Source organism: Spermophilus citellus, assembly GCF_964194105.1.
Source record: "Spermophilus citellus genome assembly, chromosome: 19".
NCBI classification, from domain to species: domain Eukaryota; kingdom Metazoa; phylum Chordata; class Mammalia; order Rodentia; family Sciuridae; genus Spermophilus; species Spermophilus citellus.
In genome coordinates this window covers 13,155,447-13,179,652 of record NC_138201.1, presented here as the reverse complement: position 1 = coordinate 13,179,652, position 24,206 = coordinate 13,155,447, and the positions used below count along the sequence as shown (strand labels likewise).

The window sequence follows — 24,206 nt, the reverse complement described above, 5'->3', positions numbered from 1 at the left end:
TGAGAAGGCACCTGGCAGCACTCCTAAACCTCACATTAAGCAAATTTATTTTATTGAATATCAACACTCAAATATTTCTGAGGTGAAAGTCCTGAGTAATGAGATACATAATTAACTGATATTTGGATATATGAAAAAGGATAAATATGCTAATAGAAGAAAAAAATGTTGTAGGATTTTTTAAATGAGGGTACATTTTGGGTGCCACAAAACTTCTAGATTCTGAATATGGAGGATACACAAACAGCAGGGTGGTTAGAACCAGGAAGTGTTAGGAAAAGTTGCAACATTTTGAAAATACAATATGGATACAGTTACACCTCAGCAAGATACTACTGCTATTCCTTCTATAACTTAGAAACGGAGAAATAAATAATTGTGGACTTCTCATTTTATCCTCTCACGATGAATGTTAATGGCAAAATAAGATTTGGTATTTACAATTTTTTATTTCAGTGGCATCTTCTATAGTGACCACATTTACAGAATACCAATGTAAAAATATCCATGACCTTGCAAAATATATTATCAACACAAGGAAAATTGGGAGAGCTTCATCGAGTCAGGAACAGAACTGTGCCTCTATTCCTAGGTAACGATTAGTGAGAATTGAATGGGATAAGCAAGCTGGGAAAAGGATGATGGGGTCCCAGTCGGTCCTAGCACCATGGGCACTGTGTGTTTATTTGTAGACTTTTTGTGGCCACGTCTTATGAAAAGCACATTTATGGTTTCACTTTTAGCTCTTAATACCCTCTGGGAGGAGATACTATCATTTTTTCCATTGATTTCCATCTTTTACTCCATTGCACACTATAGTCAGTGAACCGAATTGTTTCCTCCCCAGCTAAACATGGAAAAGTGATGTGCTTGAGGTTACTCTTTTAATTCTTTTCATTTTCAGCTGTTTTTAATTTTTTTTAGTTGTAGTTGGACAAAATACCTTTATATTATTTATTCATTTTTATGAGGTGCTGATGATCAAACCCAGCGCATCTCACATGTGTTAGGCAAGCTGTCTACCTGAGCCACAACTCCAGCCCACAGCTTTAGTTTTGAATCACAAATAATCTTCAAGTTAATGCAAGCCATGATTTTTATTCACATTTTCTTACCCTCACTAAAGCTTCACTAGAGTTCCCTACAGGAGGAAACAGAAGGTTATAGCAACGATTATTGTATCCTTCCCTGAACTTTCACTGAGTTTTTTAGTCAATACAATTACCGAGAGCCTGGAAGAAAAACCAAACCACATAAAATAATTTTAGCAACATGAGAGTTAAGAAATAATTAAAGAAATTAGCATCTGGTCTTTAACCATGACATTATTTTGATTAATGTGTATTATCCAATAAAATCCCAAGCACATGTTATTTAAGATAGACAAATAAGTTAGCATGTACCCCGAATAAGTTGTTACCTGAGGAATCCATTCACTGAGTGACAAAGACCTTCTACAGAGAATTACATGGCCATCCATGTACATGCTAACTCCATGTCTAATGATGCTTTCTTTTCTCAGTGGCTCAGAAAAATAATGCTTAATGTAACATCAAACTGTGTGCCTACTCATGAAGGCCTATGAATCTTCAGGCAATTAAGCTCATTGGTTTGAGGAGGGGGGTGGAAATAACCAACCAACCAAACTACAAAGTGAAAAGGCCACAGGACCTCCCAACTTATATGAACAAGAGTTAATTGAAACAGAACCATTAATATCCCAATGTTCTGTGACTGAAATAATGAACACTTTGTTAAAGGTAAGGGTTTGTTTGTTTGTTTTGGGGGGTACTAGGGACTGAACCCAGGGGTACTTAACCACTGACCCACATCCCCAGTCCTTTTTATTCTTTATTTACAGACAAGGGTCTTGCTATATTGCGTAGGGCCTCACTAAATTGCTGAGGCTGGCTTTGAACTTGGGATTCTCGAGATTCCAACATGGCGGAGGGCTCGGAGAGATCAAGTCTCTGACCTCTTCAGCTGTGCGGGCATAGGGAGTCGTAAACAATCTAAATTCTGTTTGCTCAGGATCACTAGGCAATGCTGAACTGACGTGGATCTGGGGCGAACACACTGGGCCTCTCAGAACACACACTGAGCCCTGATCGGCTGAATATAAGCTCCCGTTCGCCTGCTTCCCGCAGACAAACAGCTGTGACTCAGCACTAATCCATCCGGCTGAAACAACTGGTCGGCCCTTCTGTTCCTACAGAGGTAAATGCCAACCGAGCCTTCATAGGTAGTGGCCACAGGTTTGAAACAGGGCTTGGGAGAGACAGTAAGGACGCACCCGTTGCATTGGTCACCAGGCAAAGGGAAACGAACTGTTGCCATTTGAAAGAGATACCACCATGGCAGAGAACTGACGTCACCAGACTGCGGCGGAGGAGATAACTTCATTGAAACCTGCGGATACAGGTGTGTAATTCACTAGCCTTCCCTCTCCACACATCGGGGAAACCTTAAGGGCCCCGCAAGGAACACCTTAGACAGATGGAATGGAACCTTAAAGAGGATACCAGACAGCAAATTCAAGCGCGATAGCCAGACCGAGGGAATCAGACGTGGCGCGGAACTCCCGGCTACGGCTCTCACCAGTGCCGACAACTGAGGGCTCTTGCACCAGCTACCGGGGGCGTGGCTACCGGAGGGCAAGTAAAATTTGCTGAGGATTCTCAGCCCCAAGCTCTACAAACTTAGGTTCTGAGGGAATGGCAAACAGGGAGAGTGTGCCCAGTTGTTCATGAAAACAGGGCTCCCGGGAGCAGCAGACCTGGCGTATAGCCAGTATTGTGGTGAGCGGCACCCGTGAGAGTGGCCTAGCTACATAAAAGTAGGAAAGTGACTAGACACAAGAGGAGGCCCTAGGCACTCGGGATTAGAGACTCGCCCAGTCTGGGAGGAGGAGCTGCTGCACAGTGATTGGTTCCCACAAATTGACAGGAGAAACTTGGCCTGGTGGGCACAGTGCCACCTACTGGAAGAGAAGTTAATCAAACTCTAAGACTGCATTTATTAGTTTTGTTTTTCTCTTTTTTTTGATTTGGGTTTTTTCTTTCATTTTCATTTTTCTTTCTTGTTTTTTAAATTTTTTTTTACAATTTTTTTTAGATTTTTTTCTTCTAATTTTAATGTTAATTTTTTTATTATTATATTTTTTTTCATTTTGTTTCTTTTTTTATTTCCTATTTTTTCTTCTTTTGTCTTTTCATTTCTTTTCAATTTTCTTATTCCCCCTTCCTTGAATTCTACTTGCTTACTCTCATTCTCTTTAGTGACTTCTTCTCTTCCCTTCTAATACCTTTCCTCCAAAGCATCAAATAAATTTATAGGAGTAAACAGTAACTCAGCAGTCAAACAGAACAAGAAGTGACATGAGCAACTTGAAAAAGCAAGGAAGAAAAGGAGTAAAAACAATGCAGGACAGCTTAAATATTCAGGAGGACCTAGAGTCATCAGAAAAATGGTCATATAAAGAACTCAAGGAACACCTTAGACTGATGGAATGGAACCTTAAAGAGGATACGAGACAGCAAATTCAAGCAGCGAAAGAACACATTGAGAATCAATTACATAAACAGATAAAAGAAGAAGTTAAGCATCTCTATCAGGAGATACAGATTATAAAAAATAATCAAACAATAATTCTAGAAATGAAGGAAACGATAAACCAAATTAAAAACTCAATTGAGAGTATCACTAACAGAGTGGAGCAAGTAGAAACCAGAACGTCAGATAATGAAGACAAAATATATCATCTTGAAAAGAGTCTAGCCAACTCAGAAAAGCTGGTAAAAAATCACGAGAAAAACATCCAAGAGTTATGGGATAAAATAAAAAAACCAAACTTACGAGTCATCAGGATAGAAGAAGGTACAGAGATTCAAACCAAGGGAATGAGTAACCTGCTGAATGAAATAATTACAGAAAACTTTCCAGAAATAAAAAAGGAAACAGATATACAAATTGAAGATGCATACAGGACACCGAGCACACAAAATCACAGTAGACCAACACCAAGACACATTGTTCTGTATATTGGATATCTTCATAACAAAGAGAACATATTAAAAGCTACAAGAGAAAGGAGACAGATTACATTCAGGGGTAAACCAATAAGGTTAACAACGGATTTTTTATCACAGACGCTGAAAGCAAGAACATCATGGAACAATGTATTTCAAACACTGAAAGATAATGGATGCCAACCAAGAATTCTGTATCCAGCAAAATTAAGCTTCAGGTATGACAACGAAATAAAAATCTTTCATGATAAACAAAAGTTAAAAGAATTTGCAGCCAGAAAACCAGCATTGCAAAGCATTTTGAGCAAAACACTACACAAGGAAGAAATGAAAAACAATAACCAAAACCATCAGTGGGAAGTGCCTCGGTAAAGACAGAGGGCGAGGGGAAAGATAATCATGGAGAAATAAACTAAATTTTTTTAAAAAAAGGATAAACAATCAAACATGGATGGAAGTACAAACCATATATCAATAGTAACTCTGAATGTTAATGGCTTAAACTCTCCAATAAAGCGACATAGGCTGGTATCATGGATTAAAAAAACAAATCCAACAAAATGCTGCCTCCAGGAGACACATCTGATTGGAAAAGACATACACAGGCTGAAGGGGAAAGGATGGGAAAAAATATACTACGCACACGGTCCTCGTAAGCAAGCAGGGGTGGCCATCCTCATACCGAAAAAAATCGACTTCAAGACTAAGTTAATCAAAAGGGATAAAGAAGGTCATTATATACTGTTAAAAGGAACCATTCACCAACAAGACATAACAATTATCAATATTTATGCACCAAATAATGGTGCTGCGACATTCATAAAACAAATTCTCCTCAAGTTCAAGAATCAAATAGACCACAACACAATAATTATGGGTGACTTCAACACACCTCTCTCACCATTGGACAGATCCTCCAAAGAAAAGTTGAATAAAGAAACTATAGAACTCAATACCACAATAACCTAGACTTAACTGACATATATAGAATATATCAACCATCATCAAATGGATATACATTTTTTTCTCAGCAGCACACGGATCCTTCTCAAAAATAGACCATATATTATGCCATAGGGCAACCCTCAGTAAATATAAAGGGGTGGAGATAATACCATGCATTTTATCTGATCATAATGGAATGAAACTGGAAATCATGATAAAAGAAGGAAAAATCCTACATCACATGGAAAATGAGCAATATGTTACTGAATGATCAATGGGTTACAGAAGACATAAAGGAGGAAATCAAATTCTTAGAGATAAATGAAAATACAGACACAACATATCAGAATATTTGGGACACAATGAAAGCAGTTTTAAGAGGGAAATTCATCGCCTGGTGGTCATTCCTCAAAAAAAGAAAAAACCAACAAATAAATGAGCTCACACTTCATCTCAAAGCCCTAGAAAAGGAAGAGCAAAACAACAGCAAATGTAGCAGAAGGCAAGAAATAATTAAAATCAGAGCAGAAATCAATGAAATGGAAACAAAAGAAACTATTGAAAAAATTAACAAAACTAAAAGTTGGTTCTTCGAAAAAATAAATAAGATTGACAGACCTTTAGCCATGCTAACGAAGAGAAGAAGAGAGAGAACTCAAATCACTAACATACCCGATGAAAAAGGCAATATCACAACAGATGCTACAGAAATACAGAAGACAATTAGAAATTATTATTTTGAAAACCTATATTCTAATAAAATAGAAGATAGTGAAGACATCGATAAATTTCTTAAGTCATATGATTTGCCCAGACTGAGTCAGGAGGATACACACAATTTGAACAGACCAATATCAATGGATGCAATTGAAGAGGCAATCAAAAGACTACCAACCAAGAAAAGCCCAGGACCGGATGGGTATACAGCGGAGTTTTACAAAACCTTTAAAGAAGAATTAATACCAATACTTTTCAAGTTATTTCAGGAAACAGAAAAAGAGGGAGCTCTTCCAAATTCATTCTATGAGGCCAACATCACCCTGATTCTGAAACCAGACAAAGACACCTCAAAGAAAGAAAACTACAGACCAATATCTCTAATGAACCTAGATGCAAAAATCCTCAGTAAAATTCTGGCGAATCAAATACAAAAACACATCAAAAAAATTATGCACCATGATCAAGTAGGATTCATCCTTGGGATGCAAGGATGGTTCAATATACGGAAATCAAAAATGTTATTCACCACATCAATAGACTTAAAGATAAGAACCATATGATCATCTCGATAGATGCAGAGAAAGCATTCGACAAAGTACAGCATCCCTTTATGTTCAAAACATTAGAAAAACTAGGGATAACAGGAACTTCCCTTGACATTGTAAAAGCTATCTATGCTAAGCCTCAGGCTAGCATCATTCTGAATGGACAAAAGTTGAAGGCATTCCCTCTAAAATCTGGAACAAGACAGGGATGCCCTCTATCACCACTTCTATTCAATATAGTTCTCGAAACACTGGCCAGAGCAATTAGACAGACGAAAGAAATTAAAGGCAAAAAAATAGGAAAAGAAGAACTTAAATTATCACTATTTGCAGACGACATGATTCTATACCTAGAAGACCCAAAAGGATCTACAAAGAAACTACTAGAACTAATAAATGAATTCAGCAAAGTGGCAGGATATAAAATCAACACGCATAAATCAAAGGCATTTCTGTATATCAGTGACAAAACTTCTGGAACGGAAATGAGGAAAAACACTCCATTCACAATATCCTCAAAAGGGGCTGGGGGTGGCTCAAGCAGTAGCGCGCTCGTCTGGCGTGCATGCGGCCTGGGTTCGATCCTCAGCACCACATACAAACAACGATGTTGTGTCCACCAATAACTAAAAAAAATAAATATTAAAAAAATTCTCTCTCTCCCTCTATCACTCTCTTTAAAAAAAAAAAAATATCCTCAAAAAAAATAAAATACTTGGGAATCAACCTAACTAAAGAGGTGAAAGATTTATACAATGAAAACTACAGAACGCTAAAGAGAGAAGTAGAAGAAGATCTTAGAAGATGGAAAAATATACCCTGTTCATGGATAGGCAGAACTAACATCATCAAAATGGCGACATTACCAAAAGTTCTCTATAGGTTTAATGCAATGCCAATCAAAATCCCAACGGCATTTCTTGTAGAAATAGATAAAGCAATCATGAAATTCATATGGAAAAACAAAAGACCCAGAATAGCAAAAGCAATTCTAAACAGGAAGTGTGAATCAAGTGGTATAGCGATACCAGATTTCAAACTATATTACAGAGCAATAGTGACAAAAACAGCATGGTACTGGTACCAAAACAGGCAGGTGGAAAAAACGGTATAGAATAGAGGATACAGAGACTAATCCACAAAGTTACAACTATCTTATATTTGATAAAGGGGCTAAAAACATGCAATGGAGGAAGGATAGCATCTTCAACAAATGGTGCTGGGAAAACTGGAAATCCATATGCAACAAAATGAAACTGAATCCCTTTCTCTCGCCATGCACAAAAGTTAACTCAAAATGGATCAAGGAGCTTGATATCAAATCAGAGACTGTGTGTCTGATAGAAGAAAAAGTTGGCTCCGATCTACATATTGTGGGGTCAGGCTCCAAATTCCTTAATAGGACACCCATAGCACAAGAGTTAATAACAAGAATCAACAAATGGGACGTACTTAAACTAAAAAGTTTTTTCTCAGCAAGAGAAACATTAAGAGAGGTAAATAGGGAGCCTACATCCTGGGAACAAATTTTTACTCCTCACACTTCAGATAGAGCCCTAATATCCAGAGTATACAAAGAACTCAGAAAATTAGACAATAAGAAAACAAACAACCCAATCAACAAATGGGCCAAGGACCTGAACAGACACTTCTCAGAGGAGGACATACAATCAGTCAACAAGTACATGAAAAAATGCTCACCATCTCTAGCAGTCAGAGAAATGCAAATCAAAACCACCCTAAGATACCATCTCACTCCAGTAAGATTGGCAGCCACTATGAAGTCAAACAACAACAAGTGCTGGCGAGGATGTGGAGGAAAGGGTACACTTGTACATTGCTGGTGGGACTGCAAATTGGTGCGGCCAATTTGGAAAGCAGTTTGGAGATTCCTGGGAAAGCTGGGAATGGAACCACCATTTGACCCTGCTATTGCCCTTCTCGGACTATTCCCTGAAGACCTTAAAAGAGCATGCTACAGGGATACTGCCACATCGATGTTCGTAGCAGCACAATTCACAATAGCTCGACTGTGGAACCAACCCAGATGCCCTTCAATAGATGAATGGATAAAAAAAATGTGGCATCTATACACAATGGAGTACTATGCAGCAATAAAAAATGACAAAATCATAGAATTTGCAGGGAAATGGATGGCACTAGAGCAGATTATGCTTAGTGAAGCTAGCCAATCCCTAAAAAACAAATACCAAATGTCTTCTTTGATATAATGAGAGCAACTATGAACAGAGCAGGGAGGAAGAGCAGGAAGAAAAGAGTAACATTAAACAGAGACATGAGATGGGAGGGAAAGGGAGAGAAAAGGGAAATTGCATGGAAATGAAGGGAGACCCTCATTGCTATACAAAATTACATATAAGAGGTTGTGAGGGGAATGGGAAAATAAACAAGGAGAGAAATGAATTACAGTAGATGGGGTAGAGAGAGAAGATGGGAGGTGGGGAGGGGGGATAGTAGGGGATAGGAAAGGTAGCAGAATACAACGATTACTAATAGGGCATTATGTAAAATTGTGGATGTGTAACCGACGTGATTCTGCAATCTGCATTTGGGGTAAAATTGGGAGTTCATAACCCACTTCAATCTAATGTATGAAATATGTCAAGAGCTTTGTAATGTTGTGAACAACCAATAAAAAAAAAGAAGAAAAAAGAAAAAAAAAGAACTTGGGATTCTCTTTCCTCAGCCTCCTGAGTCACTGGGATTACAGATGTGCATTGTTAAAAGATTTTAAAAGAATTCCAGCAAAGGAGAAACCATTTCTAGCCAAAACATTTAATTTCTACCCTTTTATTCTCCAGGATGCTTCCTGGAGTGCTCTTCAATTTTCACTTAAAACTACATTTACTTGGACAGTTCCATTTTCAATTTCCAGGTAAGTGTATGTAAAAATGCAAGCAGTAAATAATGCTAGGTTAATAGGGTGGTGAGTGTGGTTTAGGTCCCATGTGCACATTAAAAGGGAGAGATGTTTCACCTCCATGGTCAATGCCCCAAACATGTAAAAGATCCCCAGAGAGCCTTAACCAAGGAACTTCTCTATTGCCAAGAGCAGTCTATTAAGAATTGTTCTGGTTTGGCTCTCAGGTATCTCCCAAAGCTTTAGTTAATGTAGCAATATTCAAAGGTGAAATGCTAAGGTTATGAGAACTGTAACCTCATCAGTGCATCCTCATTTGAACAGAAAACTGGGTGGTAACTGTAGGTGGGGTATAGCTGGAGGAGGTGGGTCACTAGGGGTGGTCTGGAAGGGTACATCCCCCACCCCCATATCCCCTTTACCCTTGGCCCTCTCTGCCTCCCAGATACCATGAATGCAGAAATATCACTCTTCCATCATGCCCTTCTGCTAGGATGTTCTGCCTTACCTTGGGCACAGAGCTACAGAATCGGCCATCTACAGGCTAAGAAGTCAGAAGCCATGAGCACCAAATAGAATTTTCCTCCTCCATGTTGTTCTTGAAAGGTATTTCGGTCATAGTAATGCAAAAGCTAACTAAAACAAGGATAATGCCAACCAATTCAGCTAAGCTAATCACAATGTTCGCTATGAAAACTAAAACATAAAATGTAATGTACCTTGCTACTAAACAAAAAGCTATGGTTTCTTAAAGAAGAATGCATAAATTGTTTTAATTTCTCACATACATCTTCTCTCCCTAATATTCTTAGGTCAAATTTTTGTTTACAGGGTTTGAGTGCTTTTTTTTTTTTTTTAATAACCCATAGAGTCACTGGGGAAGGGTTCATTCCAGAACTGAGTAAAGAAATTCATCCCTGAACTTCTAGCCTCTCGACCCACAGCTTACCCAAATTCTGCATATGTCACTCCAGAAACTGTATTAAGGCTGAATTATCAAAACACTCGGGAATCAATTTATTTAATGCTGTGAGATGCAATATAAAATAAGAGGCTGTACAATTTTTACAATGATTGCTAAAAACATGAGGAGGAACAATTATGAAAGATGAGTAACATAATATAATCCCAGAGACTTGGAAGGCTGAGGCAGGAGGATCACAATTTTGAGGCTAACATCAGCAATTTAGGGAGGCCCTCTCTCAAAATAAAAAAGGGTTGGGAATGTAGCTCAGTGGTGGAATACCCCTAAGGTCAATGCCCAATATTAAGGAAGGAAGGAGAAGAGGAGAGAATAGATGATGTCGGTAGGATGAAGACATTGGAACCACAATTTACCTTTCCCTCCCCCCTCCTTCTATCCTCTACTCTTCTTCCTTCTCCTGCTCTTTCTAGATATTAGCAAGATTTGTTAAACTCGGAAAACAACATTGAATGCATGCTTGTGTATGTGCATGTAAAATGTTTTACTAAAATATAACTTTTCAGTTGAAAGAAAAATGTTGCCTTAATTTTTTTGCCCCCAGAACGTTCTGCCTCCCAAATATAACCACTTTCTCTTCTGATCTTAACACAAAGTTACACAGATTTTAGGTAATTTGTAACATGATTCAATAGTCATAACATCATCTGGTAAATATTCCAAGAAAGAAATGAGAAGGAGGAGGTTGGGGGGTAGAAAAAGAGGGAGGGAGAGAGAAAAGAGAGGGGAACACATGAACCTAATCATGCTTCTGGATCTATTGACTAAATTTTTACTAAATAGAAAATACAGAGAATGTAAACCAAGGTGCAAAATCAAAAAGTGTGAAATTCTACAACAGAGTTGGAGAACACTTTCAGGTTACAAAAAATTTACTTTAGAACATAACTCACAAATGTGGTAGATGGACTGTGTTTGGATAGTGATGTAAACAAATCAACTGTATAAAGGCATTTATGAGAAAAGTAAAACTATTTAATGGCCTATAGGGTGTACTCTTTCTTACAAAATGCTTTCTACTGGAAGCCAGAAGGGAGACCCAACCTGGTACTCTTGTAATGCCCTTAAAGCATTTCTGGCTTAATGCATGTCTCAGGTTTACAACTCACAGGGAGCTTGCTCAGAGGGAAAGCCACACTGCTCAAATCAAAGCTGCTCCCCTAACCCAAGTTTTGTGGCCTCTGAGGTTTTTTAGTACTAGAGAATAATAGCATTGTGTCAGAGCTTTAAATATTAAGTTTTCATTTGAATGCATACTGCTTTCTCTATAATAATGAGCTTATTCCTATTCTGGTCCAAATACATCTGTCCCTTCTCACCTAAGCACCAAGTTCGAGTTATCTGTTATTCATAGACAGCAAATATGATGAACTACACTGTCAACATTCATGCAATATTTTTCTGTATTCCAAAAGTTACCTCAAGCACTTAGCATGAGTTATCTCTTAATCAACCTATGTGCTATTATTATTACTGACATTTTACAGGTGGAAAAACTGGGGCTTGATTTAATAACTTACCTAGTATTACACAGATAACAAGTGGCTTAGCGTTGACTTCCAATCCAGTGTGTGAATATTTTTAATGAAGGTATATTTTGCGTACATTGAAATGCTAAGTCAAGAGTGAACTGCTCAAATTTAACTTATTAATATCAGTGCACAGAACTCTTTATTTTTATTATTTCAGAATTATGTTGGGGGCCGGTGTCCTATTATTCATCATTAACTCTTCTTACTAAGAAACAATTGTTGGCCTGAAATCCAGGACTATAGTTATGTTTATTCAAGTATCTCAAACAAATTGAAATATACAATGTTTAGTCTAGCTTTTCTTGATCTATGTAATACTATTTATATTTATCCACTTTTTGCATCAGTAATTCATTTTTATCAATATTATTACACTTAATGGATATAGTACAATTTGCTTATTTTCCCATATGATGTCTGGGCTATTTCTAGTTTGGCATAGTCAACTGTTGAGGGGCTGGGCATGCGGTGCACATCTATAATCCTAGCAACTCAGGAGGCTGACAGGAGGATCACAAGTTCAAAGCCAGCCTCAGCAATGTAACAAGGCACTAAGCAACTCAGTAAGACCCCGTCTCTAAATAAAAAATAAAAGCCCCACATAACAGGTTTGCCTTCCACAGTTTCATTGAGTAGGTTGAGGTACTAGACCCTGGGCTTAAAGCCAGGCAGAGGAAGCAGCACAATTTTGTTTGCACTGGATCCCCTCAAGTCCGGTGGAGGTGAAGCAGAGTTGTCCAGCTGGACTCTGCACACACAATGTGCTTATGTGACAGCTGTCAAATTCTGAGCTTTGGGAAATGGAATCTTTTATGCAGGACTGTCATTGTATCTAAATGACCTTCACTCCAGAGGGGTGTATTATTATTATTTTGATGACCAGTTACAAATCTTCCCTGTGTTCCATAAGAACCTACCACATTTGTCCTCCAAGATCACTTTCTACATAAAAACATTTTGAAAATATTACCAGTGCCTCTACTTGCAAGCTAAGCAGAAATGAGCGATCCAGAGAGAACTGGCCTTAGGAGGATTGAGTACAAATTAAGCAGCTGTGAACCGATACACAAGGGTCTGGGGACATGTGTCTTCATTTATCCTAGACAGTTGCTTAGGAGTAGACTTGTGCATCATAGTCTCCAGGATATTTAGCTTTTAAAGAAGGCGACGATGTCCCCAATACTCATATTTTAACAGTGTTTAAAAGATTGGTGGCTTCTCCATATCTGCTTCCATGTTTGATGCTATCCATTTTTTTTTTACATTTTATCCATGTGTAATAGAATCTCATAGTAGATTAATTAGCATTTTTTTCTAGTGAATCATGGTTAATGGAATTTTTTTCACATACTTACTAGACAGTGGTGTTCAAAGTAGTAGCCTCCTCTACCCTAAACCTTTGAATAGAATATATCAGGTCATGCAAATCTTCTACTAGGAGGACCAGCTGGTCCAAGAGGGAATATCTTAATGCCGGAATGATGGCAAAATACATTATTTAAAAATCATTATATTAAATTAAAAAGGACCAAAACAAAAAAATAAAAAATATTTTGTTATATTGGCTACAACCACTAAATTATAACTACACAAGAAATAACTTCCTCCATGTCCCCAAATGTATCTAATTCTTTGTCATTTAATAAATCTTTTCAATGACATATTTAGAATATAAGGTTTATTTTGTGTATCCAAGTGAGCTAGCAGACACAGCTTATGAGATTTTGAAATGATATTCTCCCAAGGGTTTAAATTTATATGGGGAAAAGTTTAGTATTACTCTTGTTTTTATTTATTTATTTATTTATTTATTTATTTATTTATTTTGCTGGGATTGAACCCAGGACCTTATACATGCGAGGCAAGCACTCTACCAACTGAGCTATAATCCAAGCCCCTCATGTTTTGTTTTGTTTCTTAACACACACACACACACACACACACACACACAAATGATATTAACCCTTGAATGCCAGAAAGATGATACTTCTATGAATCAGTTTTTACCAAAGAAAAGTCAAACACTTGGGTTCAACTCTCAGCTCTGCCAGATGGTAGTAGCTTAGAGTGAGCCACTCAAACTCTTTCAGAACTCTACTTTTATCTTTTTCTTCAGTAGACTGTAAATATCAGCAGCTCTGCTGACTCCAATGAGTGGTAGGGTGATCAGATGACATAAGGGATACTAAAACAATTTAAAGACTCTAAAATGCCTCTCATAAAACAGGTAAGTCAGTCCTCCAACATATGGGAAAAAATATTTAATCTTGCAAGTTTTCCAAGAAACACATTTGAAACAGAGGTAACATTTTAGTGGCTTTGCCAGCGGCTGAATAAATTAGGATGGTGCTTTCAGAATTTTACTTGGCAATATATTTCCATTGTCTAAAAAAATGTTTATACTCTTTGGATCAGTAAAGGGGCGGGGGGGAAACAATGTGCATCTACCACACTTATCAGAGGGCTTCCTATGTGCCAGGCATTGTACTGAGCACTTTACATGTATTAATGCAGTGCTACTCCTTAAACGCAAAACAAAACTATCAGGTGAGTGTGCTCACCATCACATTCATAAATTAGGAAACAGGCAGAGAGGTGCACAATCACTGCTGTATGGTTTCAGTGCTAGTAATAGTAGGAAATGAAAAAAAATGGGCTTTAAAGTCCTCATTCTTCTCTGTTTTACAAGTTCTAGAAAAATATCCTAAGGAAGCAAGCCATATAAGGAAAAAACAAGAGGCCTTCCAATATTTCCTTAATATGCTTTGTATAAACCTGAAAACTGTGGAAACAGAGTAAAGAGTAAAGAGTCAGCAGATGATAGTCTGTCAAATCACTGGGTTGTCATAAAACATTCAAAATGATCAACCCATGTCAGCCAGCTTTTGTCCCTGTGACCAAAAGGCCTGAGAAGAACAAGCAGAGGAAAAATTTATTTGGCTCATGGTTTCAGAGGTCTAGGCCACAAGTGAAGCAGAATATCACGGGGAAAGGTGTGGTGGAGGGAAGCAGCTAACGACATCACTGTTATGAAGCAAAGTGAGCTCTGCTCATCAGGGACAAAATATATACGCAAAGGCATGCCCACAGTGATCTACCTCTTCCAGCTACACCCTACCTGCCTATAGTTACCACCAGGTAATCCATTAGAGTAGATTAATATATTAATTATATTTAGGCTCTCATAGCCCAATCATTTCACCCCTATACTTTCTTGTACCACCTCACACATGAGATTTGTATTTTTATTATGTTGGGCTCAGAGAATTAATATAATTTTTGATTCAGTCCATGCCAGCCCTGTAAGTTTCATACATAGGATTTCAAAGTACAGTGTAATTATTTCCTGCCTACATACTACAAGTCAGGATCATAAACCCCAGTGATATCCTGAGACAGTCTTAGTCTCCAGGAGTGCTCATGGGTAGGAGAGTGCCCAGGAGATATGATCCAGTATTTCAATAAAAGAGTACACAGAGAGGGTTAAAATCAGAAGAGACCTAACAAATAATCTAACAGTTTGTCCCAAGAGGAGAGAGGTAGTGGGGCATACCCTGGAGCTTCAGACAACCATCTCCATCAGAGCAGTACAATCTCTCTTTCAAGGATAGTCACTTTTCTTTGGGTCACACCCTTCCCTATGCTTGCGTAAAAAGAAACTCAATGACCAAATGGGCGACACCTTGCATAGGCAGGGAAACACAATAGCCAATAAATCTCTAAAATAGGACTCTTGTCAAACTCTAGATTTAGGCAGATGTTAAAAACAAAAAAACAGCAGAAATCTGACGTCCTGTGGTCACATGTGTCACTCCACTTCTTTTCCCAGGTGTTAGGTGGATAGTACTAAATGTCCTGGACATAACAGTGCCCATTTTTACTCCGAGTTGTCTCAATCCAGGAGCACCATACAGAACAGAGGAAATAAGTAGAAGCACGGGGTTCTGGGTGGGCCAAACTCGGGGTGGGAATTCGGCCTTGGTCATTTTTCTAATGGAGGGACCATGGGGTTTAACTAAGTTCCCTCAGCCTGGAGGATGCTGTGTGAACTTGGGCGAGCTGCTGTTGCTCTCTGTTGTTTATTAAATAGCAGAAATAACACTGTCTCAGAAATTCTGTGAGCAGAAAAATAAAAGTTTAAATTGGGTTTCAATTTTATCAACTCAAAAGTGAACATAAAACTGTAATAACCATTTGGGGAATGATTATGATCTGTGAAAACTGCTTGGGCTAATGACGGCACATTGCAAGTACTCAATAAATATTGCTTATTGGGATTATTTTTAAAGATGCCCCAAATTAAAATCTTCAGTGTAAAGTTTATGAAAACAATTTTTGTTCATTTAGATTTGTGTTTACTTGCCTATGTTTTTGGAAGACATTGTCATTTAACAAAGTATCTAATTATGTTGTCTATTTTGTTATTTTTTAGTATTATTGTTTTAACCCTGTATCTGAGTTTTTCCTAGTTGCACATAAAATACAACTATTCTTTAGTAATGAAAATGACAACTAATCAAGGGAAGGCTATGGTCCACACTGATGCATTTGTTTCCATTCTCTGTTCCTGTAGTTTTTTTTTTTTTTTTTTTTTTTTTTTTTTTTTTTTTTTTTTAAGAGAACAACAGTTCAAGGATATTATAACTTATTCAATTTGGGAATTATTGCATTTTTTTCTTTTAAATGGAACACTAGTCAATACAAACAAATTCAGATCTTGGGATTTTCGTTTTGTGTCTTCTACAAAACAACCTAAGAGTCTTAGAAAATATTTAACACATACAGACCAATAAATCCTACAAAGTCCCTGATTGAACCTATTTTCCTGGGCTGATCCTTCAAATGAGTGATGCCACCATGGTGCCTGAAGTACAGCAAGCTGGGCACCTTCAAGAACACACAGGTGTGTATCACCTGCCCCTCCTCTTCTAACCCGATCAATTGCATTGAACTGTTTCATGCAAAGCAGATGCTTTTAAGCATGGAAAGTAAAATTAATTCCTTAATGATTACTTATTAAACTTGTACTCCATCTGAGCTGGGGCTGAAGATGTGAAGGAAACTAGGCAGAAACAAACTCTTCTTCATTGCTTTGAGGGAGGATGGTTATCAATGAACAGAAGACAATAGGAGAATAGACAGGTGAAGGAGTGGGGTAGACAGAAAAAAGGGGGGAGTAAGAAAATGAAGGGAAGAGCAGAAAGGAGGATCAACTTTCGAGTTTTAAAAGTCAGTGTCTCATGGTCAATGTGAGGCTCTAAACTTCAAAAAATGGATCTCTACAGGATTCGGGATATAAAGTACATGCCATATGCAATAGATGTGGAAGACGGCATCTGAGTTAGTCTGCCTTCCCCGTCTCCTTAAAGACATTCAGGATTGGAAAATGAGAAAGGAGTGGCTGAGGGGACTATGAAGGTTAAGTGCTGGTTTAAATCACAGCAAAGGTCTGAGGCTCTGCAACCTCCCTGAACCATTAGGACAGGAGGGTCCAAGAGGTCCTTAAAATGATAATCGAACCCGGGACACTGAGGTTAGCACCATAAATGCATGAGGTGGTAATCTTCAGAGATCCACCAGGAAGGGTAGTAACAGACAAGGTACATTTGTGGTGTTGGATCTGTGGATACGAGTAGCCATGCATAGAAACCAATGGCCAAAGCGGAGCTACCCTACAAGGAACTGCAACAACTTGGGCTGAAAAAAGTTGTAACTTCATTGTAACCGAAGGTCAGACCCATAGATAGGCCAGGTAGGAAAAGGGAATATAAAAAGGTTGCTTAACTTTCTATAAAACTCGGGAATGGAGACTTGCAAAACCAAGTGAAGTTGCAGAAAATGATCACAAGTTCTATTTTTTAAACTGGTGGTTTTGTTCATCAAGATTTCTGCCTATTACCATGTACAACCACAAGAAAGACCCTGCTAATTATGCTGTCAGAATCAAGCATTGTCTAATCATTTGCTTATCTTCTCTCAAATTGATCCAGTGGAATAATTTTGACAATCGACACAGTTGGTAATATGCTGCCACTGAAAAGAGTTTATCTTTTAGTTTCTAAATTCCTGTTAAAAAGAACTTTATTAATATTAAGAAAATAAATTTCACATCTAAGTGAATTAAAAATAAAGCCATAGCATTTACATGGCATTCCATTCGATTAAATGTGACACACTAAAGTTTACTTTTGACTATAGTATCTGGGAACCCAAAGTTTAGAAATGATCATCCTTTTGGGTCATATGATTTTCATTTAATACTTCATGTTTCAAAAAAGATTTCAAGAGATTTTCCAGGATCAACAAAGATTTCTGATGTGACATTCAGATCATTTTACATTGGGGAATCCTATGCTAAATGACATCTATCTAAATTCTATTAGGAAGTTAACTCCATCATTGTTGTAAAATGTCTTACTAAATCCACAGTTATATATTTTAACCTTTCTGGGGAAATTCTAGGATACTAATATTTAATGTTTGTCTTTAAATGAATTTGTTAACAAATAAAAAGTCTTAATGATTTAACAGGTTTCCAGTTACCACAAAAACAGAAACTAACTATGTAGGAGGTAGGTAGGGGAAGACTTAGAACAACGGTGGAAGAGAAATGTTCATCAAGACTGACATTTAGTGATGAGTCAGAGAACCAAAAATTTAACAAAGCAGCATATGAACACTCAGTCCTATGATACATGTTCATGGAGAATAAACCATAATTGACGTGTGTTGAGCCTTGGTTTGAGATAGCAAAGAGATGTAAAAATGCAGCTTGCATGGCTTGCCATTCAAAGGACTTCAAAATGTCTCCAAGCATCAAGGGTCAGACAGTATTTATCAAATTTTTATGTGGATTCTTCAATCGTGCTACACAAATTAGGTGCCACAATACAGCATCTATGTCATAATGAAAGGTCAATTCAGAAAAGAATAAAAGAATGGCAAAAGCTAATTGTAGAAACATAAATTGTTTCTGCATGTGTATTCCAAAAGCACTTGACTTTCTTAAGTGTAACTCTTTTGTCCTAGAGTTTGTTAACAAATTATGGAGGCTCCAATGGGTCTGGGTTCTAGTGAGAAGGAAAGACTTAAGAAATATACAGTGTGTCCACTGACAGTATTTAGGAATTGGCTTTTCAGCACCAGTAAGGAAGAGACCTTTACTTAAACTACTAGGTTTCAGAAATGAGGTGTGAAGGATAACACAGCTAATGGTTCTGACCTTACAAAATATGGAATTTACCAGTTTGCTCTTTACCCCAATCTCTTTCCACAATGAACACTGGTTGAGAAGCATACAAATCAAAACAGAAATCGGCTTGTCCTGTGACTTCGAAATAAAAGCAATGAAATACATGGGTTGTTTAAAAAAAATGTTGCCAATTCATTTATCCTCTGTCATCACAAAAGGAAAACACAACTCTGAAAGTCAAATTGTCCCTTCACAGGATGATGGATTTCTAAAAGCTGGTTCCTTATTTTCAGCAAAGAGGTAACACTGATAAATCAGAATCCGCAAAGTGGCATTTGGCAGAAAGATGATGTTAGTTAGACAAATGCTCTTTGTGAGCCATAGATTTGACAGAGTGATAATCTTTATGGCTACAACAGGCACATGCAGATTCCCAGAATCTCCTTCTTGATTTGAAAAATGCATTTGGGAGCTGAGACCTTGAGGATGCTACCAGCCATGCGAGGATATAGCTCATCACAGTAAAATGGACAGAATTTGGTAAATAAGGAGTGCAAATCCAAGCCCTGTGGTACCTGGACACAGACTCTGCACCATGATGCTGAAATCTGTTGGGTCTTGACCTTATTCCACTCAGAACATTCCACCGTGTGATGCCTGTGTGTAAACTTTTGGCACCTCCATCAGTCACTCACCCAGTAACATGTACCCCAGTGAAGAGCTCCTGTCTATAATTATGTGCTAAATCAAACCTCTGCCTTTATTTTTCCACGGCAGTTTGATGTATACCTTGATTTTCCTCTAGACTGATGCACGTGATGGAATAATCTTCACAAATTCCTACAGACAACACTAATAGGCCCAGAACCACAGATTAATATTACCAACATGGAGCTCTTACTAGGTGACACTGTCATTTCAGGTTCTATACTTGAGTTATCTAATGTAAGCCTAACAATTTAAGAATTAAAGTTTTTGTCCTCATTTTAAAAATAAGGAAAGAAGCTGGGTGTGATGGCACACTCCTGTAAGCATAGTAACATGGGAGGCTAAGGCAGGAGAATCACAAGTTAGAGGCACACCTCACCAATCTAGCAAGGCTCTAAGCAACTTAGTGAGACTGTATCTGAAAATAAAAAATAAAAAGGGCTGGAGAAGTGGCTCAGTTGTGAAGAACCCCTAGATTCAATATTGAGCCAAAAAAAAGGAAATAAAAAAGTCATTTTTAGAGGTAAAATAATGCTATTCAGACTTTTACAGCTATAGTCTTAGGTTCCTAACTCCTTTGATTCCAAATTCTTTTTTTTTTTTTAATTCCAAAACCTTCTTAACCAGTTTAGTATGGGAATTTTCCTCTCTATAACTTGGCTTCCATCTGTTTTCCAGTGACATCATTTGAGTACTTTTCCTTCTTTCCTTGGCCTTAGTCTCTCTGCAGAAACATTATTCTCAGTGAGGTCAAAACCTAAACTGGTCTTTGTGTTGGCAGTGTACTGGGAGGTCTCATGGTAAACACACTTAGTCCACTGGCTGTAAGTGCAGGGATGTGGACACAACCCGAAAACAGGTCACACCTGATCTTTCTGCCTCTAAATGACAGAGTCTGTGGGGAACCCTCTAGAAGGGCTTGCTTCCTAGTGTGAAGAGCTGACACCCAATGAGAGAATGTACCTCTACCATAAAGTAGCATGGATGGCCTTAACACCTGCCAAATAAAGTTTGTGTTTTCAGGGAAAGGTTGGGCCACTGTCCACTTGCATGCCTCAAGGGATGGAAGCCTTCAAGCTTGAGAGCTGCTGGCCCATGAGCAGGACTGGTCATACCAATGTTTTATCTTTATTGGTAAAAATTAGGCTACTGCTAAGGAAAATAGGAGGAAGATAGCTAGCTTGAACCAGGTATCAAGGAAAAGTGAGAAGTTCTTAAAATATTAAAGAATGTGGTAGCATCCCTTGCTTGAAGGAAATGTTAAGTGAATACGGATAATTTATAGGAGTGAAGAGTACATGGCTATAATCAGTAAAAATGCTTCTAGCCCCAAGTTAAATTATGAGGTATGCACAGCTTATCCCATATTTCTTCATCTGTATTTTTGTACAATTATTCTTCCTTTCAAGATCTTTTACTGTCATGGAATTTTAGAACTCATCATTAAATCATGACTCCAAAAATTTGGTCTCTTCAAATATTATGGATCTCACTCCTCGTTTTTGAAGCTTGACTTGAAAGATAACTGATTCAATGATGGTCTATTTGGAATTGATATATAAGAAATAACTCATTATGGCTAATGAGCATGTTAAAATATTTACACCTTAATTTGTGCTCACAAACAGAGTATTATACTGTCATTCTTTAACAGAACCTAGTAACTGAAAGTTACAAAGGGGACTCTTTTCCATATTCCTCATATCTAAACATCGCTATCTCTACACTAAACTAAACATATACTGTATTACTGGATTGTAAAACTAGACCACTCATCCAGAAGCCACCTTGTCTTGTAGCTTCTTCCTAATGCACACCTTCTTTTTTTTAAATTTTTTTGAGAGAGAGAGAGAGATAGAGAGAGAGAGAGAGGGAGGGAGGGAGAGAGAGAATTTTTTAATATTTATTTTGTAGTTTTCAGTGAACACAACATCTTTGTTTTGTATGTGGTGCTGAGGATCGAACCCGGGCCGCATGCACGCCAGGCGAGCGTGCCACTGCTTGAGCCACATCCCCAGCCCGCACACATTCTTTTAATGTTACAAAAGCTGGCTACTAAGGTAACTTGCCTTACACATCTTTCACATCCATAAATCCACCTGTGCTTCTTTCTCCCATGCCTTCTTCGAGCTTAAGACTCAGGTTCTCACCATACATTCAAGAATTCATCTCTGCAATGGAACTGTCCCTTCTGTTCATTGTGACTCTTTTCCCTCTGACTAGCCACAATTTTCTTACAATTCTCCAAGTTGAGGTATACTTAAGTGTCAAGATTTTTTAAGCAGTATTTTGAAAATACTACCAAAGCAATATATTAATTTAGTAGGACTTGGAAAAATAAAGTGAAGGATCAAAGACAAATTCACCCACATATTCTCATCCCTGCAAGAGTAAGAATGATAGCAACAGGACTTGCCATCCCTCAAAATGGTGCATCTTATCACAGAGAAAAAGGGAAGAAAGGAAAGGGGGAAGAAAGACCAAGATATAATCTGGGGTTCCAGGTAATTTAGTAAACTTAATCATGGATTATTCATACAAAAGGAGTATGACAGGAAGACCGCTCTGTTTCCATTTTTACAAGGTGGCAGTTTGGGGAATAACCCCGTTTCTATAAACCCAAGTTATCAATTTTAGCCAACAATAAAATATGGTGACAGAAAAAATGCTTGGATTGGATCATGCAAAAAGACAAGCTGGAACATGTAAGAAGATTGTTCCAGAGACAGGAATAATCCTGATGCCCATCAGACAATTGGTTCCGCCTCCAGATAGCCCATAGAACATCCAATGTTAGAAAAACTCAGAAAACTTCCATCAATCATCTGCATACTTTTGGTACACTTGAATGTTCCTTGTCTTAGAGACAAATTATCCAGATGTCAAACTAATTTTTTTGGTTTCCACTTGAAAGCTTTGTGTCACCTAGGTCCAGTCACCATTGAATTAGTTTTATTCCCTTTCCCCCATCCTTATTGAGCCATATTTCTGAAAACACTTTATTGTTACATAACATAGGCTGGAGAATGTGATTAATGTGACATTAGAGTTCACTGTTCTGCCTTCCATGTATATCCTGTTCATTTCATATCACTGCTTTTATTCACATCTCTGTTCCTATCTTCTTTGTTTTCACAGAAAACAACTCAGAATTAAGTCCTCAACTCTTCGTTGTATTCTTAGTACCATGTTGTTACCTGCATTCCACCTGATTCATAGATGCTTGTTCAGTGGCTTCAACTATAGCACCCAGGTAACCAGAATTCAAAGAGCAATACTGCAAAGATAAAACTCAATGCTAGAATTTTATCCAACCTGAATGTCCCTTCCCTGGTTCTAATAAAGATATTTTATGATTTTTCAAGGTCACCATTAAAAATGTTGAAGGCTACTGGAACAGAGTTGAGGAATGCTGCTACTAACATGGTATGTAATGTCATAACCTTGTGTAACATCCTTCCATGGTTGTCGAAAACCCAGGATAAATTTAGGTATATCCCAACCAACTTCATATTTTCTCATCTCTTGGTACCTGCAGCAGCAGTTCACACAATCTCAGACATTTTTCTGTCTTTCAGATCCTCAGAATTACAGTAATCCCTCTTGGTACACCTCTTTGCCCTGTTTTCTTCTATAAGAAACCCTCCAACCCATTTTTCTCCTTCCCTAAGCCATCGTCAGATTTTTAAAAAATATTTTTGCATTACAATTCTTAATACACCATTCATCTTCAGATCTTAACAAAAGCATCATTCCCTCCATTTGAGAAAGCTTCCACCTTATAAGTCAAATTCCTCAATTACATGTCCTCATAGTATACATAATTATGGACTGCAATATATAACCCTAAGAATATGTATTGCAGTCCATAATTTTTTATTTCTTAGATCACTGGAATAATGTTAAATTTCCCCTCACTGGACTATAACCAACATGAAAGCAGAGCCTTACCTGGTTCACTCGTCCTGAAACAACAAATGCCTAGCACAGTTCTTAGCAGAAAAGGAGGTTGTTTAATAACACTTATGAATGAATGAATACATGAATAAATGTTATTTTTCCTTTTGACTACTTGAATACACGTTCTTTTAAAAATTTTATTTGTTATTTTTAGATATACCTGACATAAGAGTATGTTTTGATCTATTTATGCAAGCATGGAATATATCTTATTCTATTTAGGCATACATATTCATATTTGGACCATTCACATAAGTTTACATATAAGGAGGAGTAAATATTTTTAAGTGCATTTTAACTAGCAATTGACTTTTTAAGTTAGATATCATGCAAATCATTTGAAAATTTTATTAGAAACTCATAGCACTTTGTTTCCTTAATCAAATATACCATTCTTGGTAATAGTTAAATGTGATACTGGTATGAAATTTGTTAGAGATTTTTGAATATGTGAAAATGACTTCACACCCTTGACTAAAAGATGAACTAATACTCATCAATGACAGTGTTCAAAACAATGTGACCTCTTCTGAATTCAGAGAATCAATGAAAATGTCAATTACTGCTGGATGGACAGGCAGAAAAGCATATAGTCTTGTCTGTACTTCTCTTGTCCTGCAAGACTTATGCTTCTGTTCTATTTTCTGAACAATCTAGTAAAATTCAATTTACTTTTTCAATTTGTCTCCAGCCAAGCTTCCTTCTGTCAACTA

At 37.6% G+C, this 24,206-nt stretch overlaps 1 protein-coding gene across 2 annotated transcripts in view; it reads right to left on the bottom strand.

Moving 5' to 3' along the window:
- The window catches only part of GRM7 (glutamate metabotropic receptor 7), a gene marked incomplete at its 3' end in the record, with an annotated part of 844,437 nt that overhangs the window by 272,718 nt on the left and 547,513 nt on the right, over window positions 1-24,206 (bottom strand). The gene's annotated exons all lie outside the window — the stretch shown is intronic.